This window comes from Tiliqua scincoides, chromosome 3, assembly GCF_035046505.1.
Source record: "Tiliqua scincoides isolate rTilSci1 chromosome 3, rTilSci1.hap2, whole genome shotgun sequence".
NCBI classification, from domain to species: Eukaryota; Metazoa; Chordata; class Lepidosauria; order Squamata; family Scincidae; genus Tiliqua; species Tiliqua scincoides.
In genome coordinates, this window is record NC_089823.1 from 220708647 (window position 1) to 220722129 (window position 13483).

A 13483-nucleotide genomic window follows, 5' to 3' on the forward strand; every position below is an offset into this window, starting at 1 on the left:
ACAGTCCTGGAATGTGCTGGAATCCCTAGCATGTATGCACTGCTGGAACAGAGATGCCTGCGTTGGCTCGGTCATGTTGTGATAATGGATGATGGCCAGATCCCAAAGGATCTCCTCTATGGAGAACTCGTGCAAGGAAAGTGCCCTACAGGTAGACCACAGCTGCGATACAAGGACATCTGCAAGAGGGATCTGAAGGCCTTAGGAGTGGACCTCAACAGGTGGGAAACCCTGGCCTCTGAGCGGCCTGCTTGGAGGCGGGCTATGCAGCATGGCCTCTTCCACTTTGAAGAAACACTTGGCCAACAGACTGAAGCAAAGAGGCAAAGAAGGAAAGACCACAGCCAGGGAGACAGACCAGGGACACACTACACTTGCTTCCAGTGTGGAAGGGATTGTCACTCCCGAATCGGCCTTTTCAGCCACACTAGACGCTGTGCCAGAACCACCATCCAGAGCGCGATACCATAGTCTTCCGAGACTGAAGGTTGCTAACACACATTATGGTGCCCGTATATTAACAAAGAACATCAGTGCCTCACTGCTTTAGCAAGCATGAAGTTCATCGATTCATAAGAATAGCTCTGCTGGATCAGAACAAGAATCCATCTAGTCTGCTGTTCTGTTTCCCACAGTGGCCAGCCAGATGCCTCTGGGTGTTACCAGCAACTGGCATTCAGAGGCATGCTGTCCTTGAACCTCTATGAGGTATAAGGCCATCATGGCTAGTATACTCTTGTCTGCCATGCAATTGTCTAACATGGTTATTACCTTTTCAAAGCAGCATCTCCTCTCCTGCTTGCCAATGTTGTGCTTTAAATCCTCTCCCTTTTTTATAGGAATTTGGCACAACCAGTATCTCACAATTGTTACATCCAATTTGGCCTTCTGCAAGCCACACAGAAACGGCACATAAGCTCACCCCTACACCTCTGTTGTATTTTGATAATTTTATGAGCACGCCCCCTAAACAAGTTGACCCATTTATGTCTTTCCAAAAGCACCTGCTTCCATTTCCAGTGCTCTCAGAGCATGCCTTAAAACGTTTTCATAACATTGCATTAATGCACTTTCTGGCCATCGTGTAGTTTTATTTCCCTTCCTTCAAGAGATACAAATGGGACTAGTATGGGACTGCCTTGACCTTTGTTTTCGCTACCCATCAATTTACAACCTGTGCAAGAGAGCATTAACTAAAACGCAAAACAATTAATGCTGGGCTGTTGTTAATTTTTATAATCACTCCTTACTTCAAATGCTGCAATTTGCCCTTATTATCTTGTCTTCCAAATGTTTCAATGATTGTAACTGTCAGGCATACCATATATTTTTTTCCTCCTTTACTTAAGTGACCTTTGGGGATATGGAAGTCATTAATCATATTCCAAGTTTGATTTTTGGACATTGTTTCATTTTTCAGTGCTTTGGCAATCAGAAGGTTTTAATGCAAAATAGTAACTCTTTTGAGTTCCCTTTCTGTCTCTCTCGCTCTCTATTCCCTCCCCACTCCCCTGCCCAGCTTCCATAATTACATTTATATAGTTTGGCTGCCAATGGCTAAGGCAGAAGGGAATTTTTTCTATTCAGTTCTACTTTAGACTGTCCTTTAATTCATTTCTATTTTATCTCTTCTGTCTGCTTTGAAAGATTTGCCCTTACCATTGATGCAAACAGAAATGAATAATGTGATTCCACCCCTACTTTTCTTTTGCAAAATGGTGGCAAGGGGAGAATGTTCATGAATATTTTCTCAGTGATGAAATCTGCCATCCCTTCTGGCTGTATGGGAGGGGACCGGATGAAAGCATTCACCGGTCGTTTGATATATGTGTTTAAATTCATGTTCAGGGCAATTAAGGGTGCAATCCTAACCAACTTTCCAGGACCAAGGTAAGGGCAATACAGCTCCGAGATAGTGGAACAAACATTCCTTTGCTTTGAAGAGGCCTCTGTGACTGCCCCTCAATTGCATGCCCCATTGGCACAGCTCTATGTCCGAGCTGGAAAGCTGGTTAGGATTTGGGCTTGAGGCATCAGAAAACGTGATGGAAAATGAAATGTAAAATTCAAGGATGAGGGCAGATTGGGCCCAGTAAAGGAACAGGTTTGGCAGCAGTGGCACCCCCTCTCCTGAATCCCCACCTCCTTCCCAGGCAGCATCTGCCTTCATGGGTCCACTCTTGACTTGTTGGTCTGAGTTGAACCATTTGACAGTCGGGGCTTACCTTGGTGGAAGGGAATGGGTTTCCCCTTCCCCTGAAGAGGCCTCCAGATGCCAAAACTACAGGATGCAGCAGGAGGCATGGCCATTGGCATAGCTAGAGGGGGGTCAAAGAACTAAGTTTTGCAAGGAGTCTCACTGTGGTGTGCAAGCGTACGGCTCCTTTTTGCTCCCACTGCCTGGAATGGCTCCAAAGGGAACAGGGAGGGGCCCCTTGCACTCCACAGTGAAACTTTCTGCAAAACTTAGTGCTTTGCACCCCTCTAGCTACACCACTGGGCATGTCACCACTGTATGGCAGTGCAGGGAGTTACATAAGATTGGGCTGTTAGTGAACATTGTGTGCCATCCTAATCAGAATGATACCTGTAAATTCAGATCAGGGAGCTAGAACAAGGATTATATACTAAAGAAGACAGAGAAGTGTATTTGAGGCAAATAAAGAAGCATATGAAACCAGTGGGGTGCCTAGTAGGGCAATATAAATCCAGATTACACTTCTAACAGCAGCTTAATTTGAAGATGTTAATAGATGATAGTGTTCATTTCCATGAAAAGCTCCACCTTCCAATTTCTGCCAATCAAGCTGCAGTTTAAAGCATAGCAACAGGACATTTTTCTGGTCATTTGGCAACTCTAGCTTCTATGTGGAAGCTTATGCAAGTAAGTTAAATAAATGACGTGTTTAATCCTTTTAGTTTAGTAATTATAGGCTGTCTTGTAGCTGAAAAATTGTTCCATTCCTTCCTTCCTTCTTCTTCTTCCTCCTACCGACTATCATCTGGCTTTCTCTCAAAGTAATGTCTATTTATTTTTCATGACTTGTGAAGTTGTTGAGAATTATGTTCATGTTTCACTTCACATTAAGTCATGATGAGTGGGTTTGACTTTGCCAATTCATTCCAAGGAAGGACGTTTGCTTGACACAACAAAACCCCGCAAAACCAGTGTGGTTTGTTTGTCATTTGCTATTCATGGAGGGCAGACTGACTCTCCTTCTGTCTTAATAAAAATGTCTGTGGTTTGTAAGATTGATAGGCCTCTGTAGTTGCTTTCAGCAACTAAAACTGGTAGAGGAGACATACGTGCAAAACTCACTTGTATAGAGGGAAGTATTTCAAATTATTATTGCCAGCACTTCTGAAAGTAGACCCACTGCAGATGGCAGTTTTGAGCAGCAAGAAAGAAATGGTGTGATCCAAGTTATAAAGAAGGGCATAAAAGAACCATGTGTCGTTCAGCTACATCCCAATAATATTCCTTAATCCTTCCTCTTCACTCTTCATTTTTTCTTTCTTTGCTCTTCTCCATTTTTTTATTCAGTACAGATCAGTGGTTCCCCAACTGGTGGGTCATGACCCACCAGCCTGGGAAGCACGTAGCTCTGGTCACTTAAGGGGCCGGGGGGGGGGAAGATGGCAATGAGATCCCCAGAATCGTGCTGCTGGGGGGGGGGAGTTCACCTTACCTCAGTGACTGCTGGCTTTCCCTCAAAGTAATGTCTTTGGTAGGGCTTTGGTGCAGACACTTCTGCAGGGACTCTCCAAGCCTCTGTAATAGTAAGTAATAGTAAAAAAATCTCAACAGAAAGCTACTTCCAGTTTTTGACTGAGAATAGGAAATGGCATTCAATTGAGTTTTATTTTTACTGTTTTGGGGACTTGGGGAGCCCTGCAGAGCAGTCTGCAGGGCTCCCAACACCCCTGGAGGCCAGTAGTTCCTAAGGTAAGGTGAAAACCCCCCATCATCCCCCCCCCCGGCAGCAGTGCGATCCTGGGGATTGTGTTGCTGCCATAGCCCTTCCCCCGCATATACTTATAGTGCTCCCAACTCCCTTGCAGGAGTTTGGAAAGCACTGGTACTGACAGAACCCCGTGGGAGGTGTAGAAAAGGGTGGGCAAGTAGGGACAGGAGGAGGTGTTGTTCAGTACAACCCAACAGCCTTGCAGTATGTACTGAAATAACTCAGCAGAACAAAGAATCTACAGAAATATTAAACCTCTTGTCAATGATTTTTCATGCTTCAGTGTAGTTGCATCAGAAGATAGAGGGGGATCTTCTAGATCTCTGTATGAATTGCAGTACACCAGCAAGGTTTCTGATTTCCAGTTGCTTATTAATAGCAAGTAAAATTTTATATACTGTATATATAAAAATACACTGTTATGCCGGACAGTGCTTTCCAGCACTGACTTAAGGGCAATGCAGCTCTGAAATAAGGGAACAAACATTCCCTTACTTTGAGGAGGCCTCCATGAGTGACACCCAACTGCAGGATGCAGCACACGTCCCATTGGCACCGCTATGCCAGTGCTGGAAAGTACTGACATAAGGGGTTAGGATTGCGCCCAAAGAGATTAAAATTTTTTAAGATGGCTCCAAACAGCCCACCCTGGTTTTGCTGCCTTATTAGCAAGTAGTGAAAATAGGGCAGACATCTTGTTCCTGAGGGGGGACCTGATTGAGACATATAAAATTATGCAGGAGATGGACAAGTGGATAGAGAGATATTCTTTACCCTCTCACACAACACCAGAACCAGAGGACATCCACTATAATTGAGTGTTGGGAGAGTTAGGACAGACAAAAGAAAATATTTCTTTATTCAGCATGTAGTTGGTCTATGGAACTCCTTGCCACAGGATGTGGTGATGGAGTCTGGCCTGGAAGCCTTTAAAAGGGGATTGGACAAGTTTCTGGAGGAAAAATCCATTACGGGTTACAAGCCATGATGTGTATGCGCAACCTCCTGATTTTAGAAATGGGCTATGTCAGAAGGCCAGATGCAAGGGAGGGCACCAGGATGAGGTCTCTTGTTACCTGGTGTGCTTCCTGGGGCATTTGGTGGGCCGCTGTGAGATACAGGAAGCTGGACTAGATGGGCCTATGGCCTATCCAGTGGGGCTGTTATTATGTTCTTAAACTACAATTCCCAGGAGGCCTTGCAGGTCTCTTGCTATCTGGTGTGCTCCCTGGGGCATTTGGTGGGGCCGCTGTGAGATACAGGAAGCTGGACTAGATGGGCCTATGGCCTGATCCAGTGGGGCTGTTCTTATGTTCTTAAGATTTCAACATTAAAATACATTCAACATTAAAATGCAACATTAAAATACAATAAAATAGCCATCATAGTATTACGAACAAATAAGAGGGAGTAGCAATTAAAATTTCCTCTCATTATTAATAATGCCCATCTGGGTTTTGTAAGCAGCAGCCAAAAAACTTGTGGTTGGTCTTAAAAGCTGAGAATTAGCACCTGAAAGAAGTTTCTTGGCCATTTCTGTTTTTTGACAAGCCCAAGAATTTTCTGCTCAGGGGAATAATAAACTTATCTCAGATCCCCTGATAAAATGGGCAACAGAACATGACATGTTCAAGTGTCTCAACCTCCCCTGAACCACAGGGACACAGTCTTTCGGAGATGGTGATCTTTCTGAAACAGCCCTCAACAAATGCCGAAGGAAGACCTCTTCACCTAGCTAGGAAGAAAGCTCTCCTCTGCCCAGGAAGCTCTAATTGTGAAAGATAAGTGGCCAGGGCAGCTATATACCTTGTGTCATCAGAGGCAAGAAAATCTGGAGATCTGCTGACATCTTCTTGTTGTTTGATGTCCCTCAGTCTCTGTTTTATAATCACCCTTGCCTGAATCAAATCCATTGCCAGAACAATCTCTGGTGAAAACCCCAAGTGTTTCAGCTTCGTGTGTACTGCCTTGAGGCAGGTAGACTGAAAATTACCAAAACCAAAGATGTTAGGCCTTGGGTGTTAAAATTGAGCCACAAATAAATGGATGCTAAGGCAATCCTGGCCTCGACCTTTAACAGGCCAGAATCAAGACGTAAGCTTGATAATCAGGCTATGGCTATTAGCTTCAAATTGGGAGCCCAAACAGTACTGGTGGTGAATGGCTATCTTACCCCACAACAAGCAAGAGTTCACATTAATAAGTCCTGGGCCGACTTGGAACGATATATTGAAGATCTAATCTCTGATAATTCAGTGGATATGGTTCTCTTGGGGGGATTTTAATGCCCGCACTGGTGCAAATGGCCATCCCTTTAATAGGATGGCCAAGGGTCAAATGGCAATCCAGGGCGATGAACACAATTATTTATATCTTCCACGTATTTCAAAAGATAGCAAGGTAAATTTTGCTGGTACTCGATTGCTTGCTATGGCTCAATATCTCAACCTTCATATCTTAAATGGAGCCATGATAGGAGGCTATCCTGGGGAATTTACTTTTATGGCAGGAGCAAGGTGCAGTACCATTGATTATTTTTTGGTCTGCAACAGTTTACTTCCCTGGGTTGAAAGTTTGCAGGTTCTTCCTGAGCTTGATAACAATCATTTCCCTCTTCTCTTGCGAGTGGCCCTACCATCTCAGTCAGTACACCTTAAAGGTCAGTATAAAGCAGCCATTAAGACATTGAAAAGGGCCAACTGTCACATTAAATGGTCTACCCGACTGGAACATAAGGCAAGTGCTTTTTTGGCTGACAAGAGTATGATAACATGTCGGAGTTCTGTTATGAATAGCTTTGAGGGTCATGATTTCCTCTTCCCTTATGAACAAATCATACAGGGATGGAATTCTAGAACTGCGCCAGTGATTGGTTCACAGGTTTACCAATCACATAGGCAGTCTAAAAGATGGTTTGATGAAGAATGTATTCAGGCTAAGCAGGCATTTACTTCTACCTACCAGACTTATCGCACAGTCCCTGGTTTTGATACTCCTTCTTTTTGCCAACATATTTTGACCCTTAAGAAATCCTATAAGAATATAGTGACCAAGAAGAGGAAAGCAGATGTTCAGGCATCATGGGCCCAGCTCATTCATGCAGCTAAGGAGAAAAATCAAGCCCATTTCTGGAAATTGATTTCCGATTTTTCCTTCAAAGAATTCTCTCCTCTAGATTCCCTTATTCCAGCTAGTACTTGGGAGCATTATTTTTATGAGCTGTATGCCGAGTCTTATGGCAAAGCCACTTCGTATGAGTTTAATGACATGCCCCAATGGCCTCCAGTTTCCATAGATGAAGTTATTTCATTAATCAATCAACTCAAAAGAGGCAAAGCCCTTGGCATTGATAACATCCCTCCTGAATTGATTAAAAACTATGTGGATTGGTGGGCTCCATTTTCAGCCTCTTTATTTACCATAACTGACTCCACAGGATGCATTCCTGATGGCTGGAGGCAGGCAGTCATAGTCCCAATTTTCAAGAAGGGTAAGAGGGAGGACCCTGCCAACTACCGCCCGATAAGCTTGCTGAGTATTATCAGCAAGCTTTACGCTGGCCATCTTCTAGAGAAGCTTAAATGTTGGGCTGATCAAGAAAACCTAATTGCAGACAGGCTGGTTTCAGGGAGGGCAGGGCCACAAATGGACAGACTATAATCATGCAGTATCTGATGGAGAAATACTCTGGTTCCCTGTATGCAGCATTCATTGATTTAAAATCTGCTTTTGACTCTATTTCTAGAGTCTATTTCTAGAGTCAAACTGTGGGAGAAGCTGGAGGGTTTGTCCATTGATCGCAGATTATTATTTCTAATCTGTGCTTTATATTCCAGCACATCACTTAAGGTAAGATGTTCCAGGTATGGACATCTCTTAAATGCTATTCCAACTTATAAGGGTGTAAAGCAGGGTTGTGTTCTTGGCCCCCTTTTATTTAACATCTATATAAATGGCTTGATGGATCACTTGAGCTCTTCCACCCTCCAGCTTTAGCTACCCATAAGATATCTGTCCTACTGTACGTAGAAGATACAGTTATGCTTTCAAGGACTTAGAAGGGCCCTTAATAGTTTTAGTCTTTTCTGTGAAGAAAACCAGCTGGTCATTAATTACCAGAAAACCAAGATTTTACCTTTGGCAAGAGACCTAAGTGCAGGCCCTGGAGTATTAATGGCCATAAGATAGGGCAAATGAGTTCCTAGTGGTGTTGCTAGGGGGGTGCGGAGGCTGCGGGTTGCACTGGGTGATGCACACAGGGGGTGACACCATTACTCACCAAAAAATTTTTGAATCTTGGTATTTTCAATAATACCATCATGTTATACGAGTATATCAACTGATGTGTAATTTCATGCAGAATGTAGTGAAACAAACTGCAGTGAAATGTCTCTGTTCTATATCAAAGGTTATAGCCCAAAAAACCAGCAGGGGGGCAGGACGATGGTGCATCACAATGCCCATTGCCTGGGACATTGCCCTGCCCACTGCATGGGAGGAGGTCCATCATAGAGGTGATGTGCTGGCCTCCTGCACCAGGTGACACAAACCCTAGTGGAGCCACTGGTCACAACAGGCAAAAATTTGGGAACCACTGATATAACTCCTGAAAGTATTCTGGGGAACAAAAATGCTGTATCAGTCACTGGCTGCTGGTGCCACTGCCATCATAAAATTTTGTCAGTGGTGACAAAAAAGAGAGGAGATATGCCAAAAAGAAAAGCTAGATTTTGCTGTACTTTTCATCCAACTTCTCCCCCACCCCAAGTTGGCCCCAATAGTTCTCAGGGGTGAACTTTCAAGCTGGGCCTACACAGAATTGTTGAAAATGGGGTGGGCCGAATGCGGTCGCCAGAGGCAATTTATCCGGCCCCCGTTATAATTGGGCTCTCCCAGCTTGATAATCGTGCTCTCTCAATCTTGAAAATACAAACAAGATTTGTACATTTTCTCTTCAGTCATCTGCAGTTAATGAATTTCTAGGTGAGAACAAAGTGCTCATTTCTGGCCATCATCTGCTTAATTACATCACTTCCTGCTGAATGATGTCACTTCTGGCCCTCAGCAGGCACCACGAATGTTAACTTTGGCCCTCCGTATGAAATGGGTTTGACACCCCGTTCTAGCTAACGGGTGGACTGCAATCTGTGAAACTTAAGCTGGGAAGAACTCAGTCACACTGACGTAGCTAGAGGGGGGCGGCGCACTAAGTTTTGCAGGGAGTCTCCCTGCAGCGTGCAAGTGGCTCCTCCCCTCCCCTCCCCTTGGGAGCCATGTGGTGGGGGGAAGAGGCGAATGGCTCCCAAGGGGAGGGGAGGGGAGGAGCCACTTGCACACTGCAGGGAGACTCCCTGCAAAACTTAGTGCGCTGCCCCCCTCTATCTGTGCCAGTGCTCAGTCATGATAATGTATACTTTAATATTTCAGAGGATTTACCAATATTTACTATAGTTTTATGTGGGGCGAATGGTGGAAAAAAATGTTTATGAGCCTCTGGCAGTTTAAATCATGGCACATGATTTATTTCTGTCCCTCCCCAAAATTGTATCATTGTGTTCACACTTTTTAAATTTCTTTTTCTTTCCCTTCAGCACCCTTTCTAGTCTCCCCAAGTGATAATGTGTGTTTTCTCCATATCATATGTTTACCCTTACTGACTCGTCTTTCAGAATTCATTTTCTGTAATTTTTTCCATAGTCTGATCAAAGCAACTTTTTAATGTTTCCTTGGTACATTAGCACTGTGAAATTGCAGCTAACAGTATCAGCCAATTAGCAACTCTTTAATCTGCTATATTGTTTGTCAAGTTAGTGTGACAGAATGACAGGGTACCCAGCTAATTAGCTGACTCCTGCATAAGGAGAAAATTGCTCTTTGTTTAGCAAATATATCATAAGTGAGAGACACCGAGATCAACAAAGTAGGGAAAGAAACTTACTGGCGTGAGTTTGCTGTAGGAAGAGCTGTCTCAAAAATGGCCACTATTTGAAGGCCCTATGATACTCTCATCATGTGGTGGGATGACTCCTGCTCCACTTATTGAGCTATGGAGTAGGACTGGGTTGTCATATGGATCATTTCTGGTGGGTGGCTTGTCTCCATGTCACTAAGCAATCCTGGTGACTTAATTAAGGTGCTACTAGCCTTCAAAGAAGTAAGGAGGGCCAGTAAACTGAAACGAAGTTGCAACAAGATTGAGATCCTGTTGGTGGGTGATTCCTCTGACTTGGGAAATTGTATCTGGTCTGTTTTGGGTGGCTCTGCCTCTGATCTCCAATCTAGGGGTGCTGTTTGAATGAGTCCTGTCACTGGAGACCTAAGTAGCCTCTCTTCCTTGAAAAACCTTTGCTGGCTAAGGCTGGGGCACAGGTTGTGGTCCCTCCTGGAGAGAGAAAACCTGGCCACAGCCACTCATGTGGGGGAACTTTTTGATTACTACAAATGAATTACTTACTTATGTAGCTATACAGCCTTTCCTCCAAGGAGCTCAGGTTGGCGTACATAATTTTTCCCCTTCCTTTATCCTCACAACAACCCTGTGAGGTAGGTGAGGCTAAGAGAGGCTGAGAGAGTGTGACTGGCCCAAAGTCACCCAAGAAGCTTCATGGTTAAGTGGGAATCTGAACCTGAACCTTCCAGGTGTAAGTCCAACTCCCACCAAACTACTACACCATCCTGGCTCATTTGAAAATGTCACTATATGAAATGCAGCATCTGGATTACAAACTGGGACTGAGTGTATGGTGCACATCTCAGTAGTCATCAGACAACTGCATGGGCTGCTGTTTAATGGCCCAATTTAACCTTTATTTTAATGGTTGGGGGAACAGGCTACTTCAAGGACTACCTTGTTCCACATTATTATCCTGTCTTGTTAGAAATCATCTTCAGAGGCCCTTTTATGGGTCCCTTAACCATCTGGTTGGGGATTCATGATATTTCCTTTGGTTGTGGTATCCAAATTTGGAATGCTGTGACCAGGGAGGCTCATTGGATAATGATGGTGCAATCTTACCCACAAGTTACAACAGTCGGATGCTAAAAGTCAGTATACAAATAACCAACCAACCAAACAAGCAAACAAAATCAGGTTTCCTCCAAGTTACAGAATCCTTGATTATAAAGAAAAGTTTAGCAAAGTATGGACTCCATTTTCTAGGCCACGCAAGACCTCTCTCTGTGCTCAAAGCCCTATGACATGGTATTGCCAGGGCTTGGATCCGGGCAACACAGGCCTACTAGGGAGCAAGGGGCTACTGGGGAGGATGGGAGCAAAACAAGTACTATCTGGATCCAGCCCCCAGGCAGGAGGTTTCCTGGGGAGTAGGGCCTGAGTTCTCACAAGAGCTTAGGCCAGTCACATGGTCAGAAGCAATGGGCTGGCTGCTGGGTTCATAAGGAGCCCTGCAGTTAGAGAGAGGTTGCTCTTCCTTGGGTTCAAGCTCTTGGAGGATGGCTAGGGGAAACTACGGCCTCCCCAATACCATTACTCGGCCTGTCTGTTACCGTGGAGGGGTGGAACCTGCTCCTCTGTCTGGAACATTGCCCCACAGAGGTGGGGGAAGGCTGGAGGGGGCCAGACCACTGGGGAGCTGCCTGCTTCTCTGGGGAGAGTGGTGCAATAAACCTGCAAACCACCTCCACATGAGGCAAGGGCTCTAAGAAGGGAGAGGCCATAACAACAGGGGGCAGCACCTGGGCAGTTCTCAAACCACAGGAGGGCTTCCAGCTACCAACTAGCAGCTTTATCAGACTTTTAGGCTCAGGATGGGGTCATGACACCCACCCTTACCAAAACTCCTGTGTAACCGTGGACTTTGAATGCTGACCCCTTGTGGTGTAACAAGGGAGTCCAATGAGTGTCAAATCACTTACAAGAATAAATTGCATCTGCCAAACCAGCTAAAGGTCTCTTTGGTCCATCCCTTGGAAGGTAAGTCAGCTGTACCCCGCTTACCACTACCCTTAGCGCCAGACCACCCAGGGGGAAGGTGGGATACTGCCATGGTGATCACACATGGGAAGAGGGCACAGTACAAGGTAGATATAGCATTGCCTAAGGATGCACCTGGACTGTCCTGAATCGACCTTGTTCTTTTCTGTTCCTGCATTATCCTCTCCCTTGTTGGGCTTGGACCCAACAAGGTCCAGAAGGTTGCAAACCCTAGCTTTGCTCCAACTGAATCCCAGCCTAAGATAGAAAAAGGTATGCCTGGTCACCCTTACCATCTGAGTATCTCAGAGGGTCACCAGATCCAGAAACATCCCTGTCTGCAAAAAACACTGACCAAAAACAAAGGATGGCCATTGCTCAGTTCAAAATATTGTTAAAAATTAGTTGTTGGCTAGGGATTGTAAAATTAGGCAGCGGAAGTCAATAATGGCTTCATTGTCACTGGAGTGCGTATAAGTGGATTGCCTGAGCAGTAGAGCCTTGTCAACAAATTGGCTGATATTTGGAGCATAGGAAGAAAAATTATCTAAGGCAAGAAGCATCAATAATTTGATGGATGAGGAAGAAAGGAAAACTAAATTCAGGTAACTTGGCTACCTTTATGACAGATACCAGAAATTCAAGGATGGAAGGCTAGCTTTCTGGAAATTCATGACTAATTGGGTAATGAATATAAAATAAACTATTATCTGATCAGAGAGACACTGTATTCTGGAGTGGGAAGATTTAAGAGGGCTAGTTCGTAGTGTTGCTCCGTGACCCATATACCTATTTAAATCATGTCAGTAATGGGAAGACTCATAACTCAATAGTAAATTTCATGGCTTGCATCCATAAAATCCCAGACATGATTCCTAGCACCTCCAGTTAGAAAGATCTCAGGCAACCTGCTTGGAAAAGTCTACCTGAGAATGCTACTTGCAGAGATCTGCTTGGAGGAAAGAATGGAGTCTTCCCAACCAGTGGTGTAGCTCCATCGGTGAGTGGGAGGGGCCACTTACATGATATGTTGTGGCACCACACCATCCCCTCTATAGCTACACCACTTCTCCCAACAATAAAATCAATTGTGAGTTCTGGCCAGAACCAGTTCATCTAATTTATGCTCTGACCAAATGGAGGGCCAGGAATTTCCATGAGAGAAACTACATTCCATGCAGGTCTACAGCACCTCATCTGAATTTAAATTTCATTTTTAGAAGTGAGGTATTTACCCTTTTACTTACTGAGAGATAAGAAAAAAATGCCCCAGTTCCTGAATAAGAATTAAACTTGCACCAAGTATACAGCTCAGATTAGGAGGTGGCTGGAGGTAGGGATATTTTTCCCCCTTACCCATGTTGAGCTGCAGCCTGCCCTTTGGGGCTACTTGGATCTGTGCCAGCTATTTAGCTGGAACAAATCTGAGCAGCCTGGGTAAAGCTGCCTGGGCTGGGAGTCGGGGTTAGGATTTGGCGAATGTTACTCTCACCGATCCTGCACCCTTGTGGGCCTGATCCTTCCCCAGTTCCACCCTTCTCTCACCCCATCCCCAAAATGCCCTCTTGCCATCCTTCTCTACCCC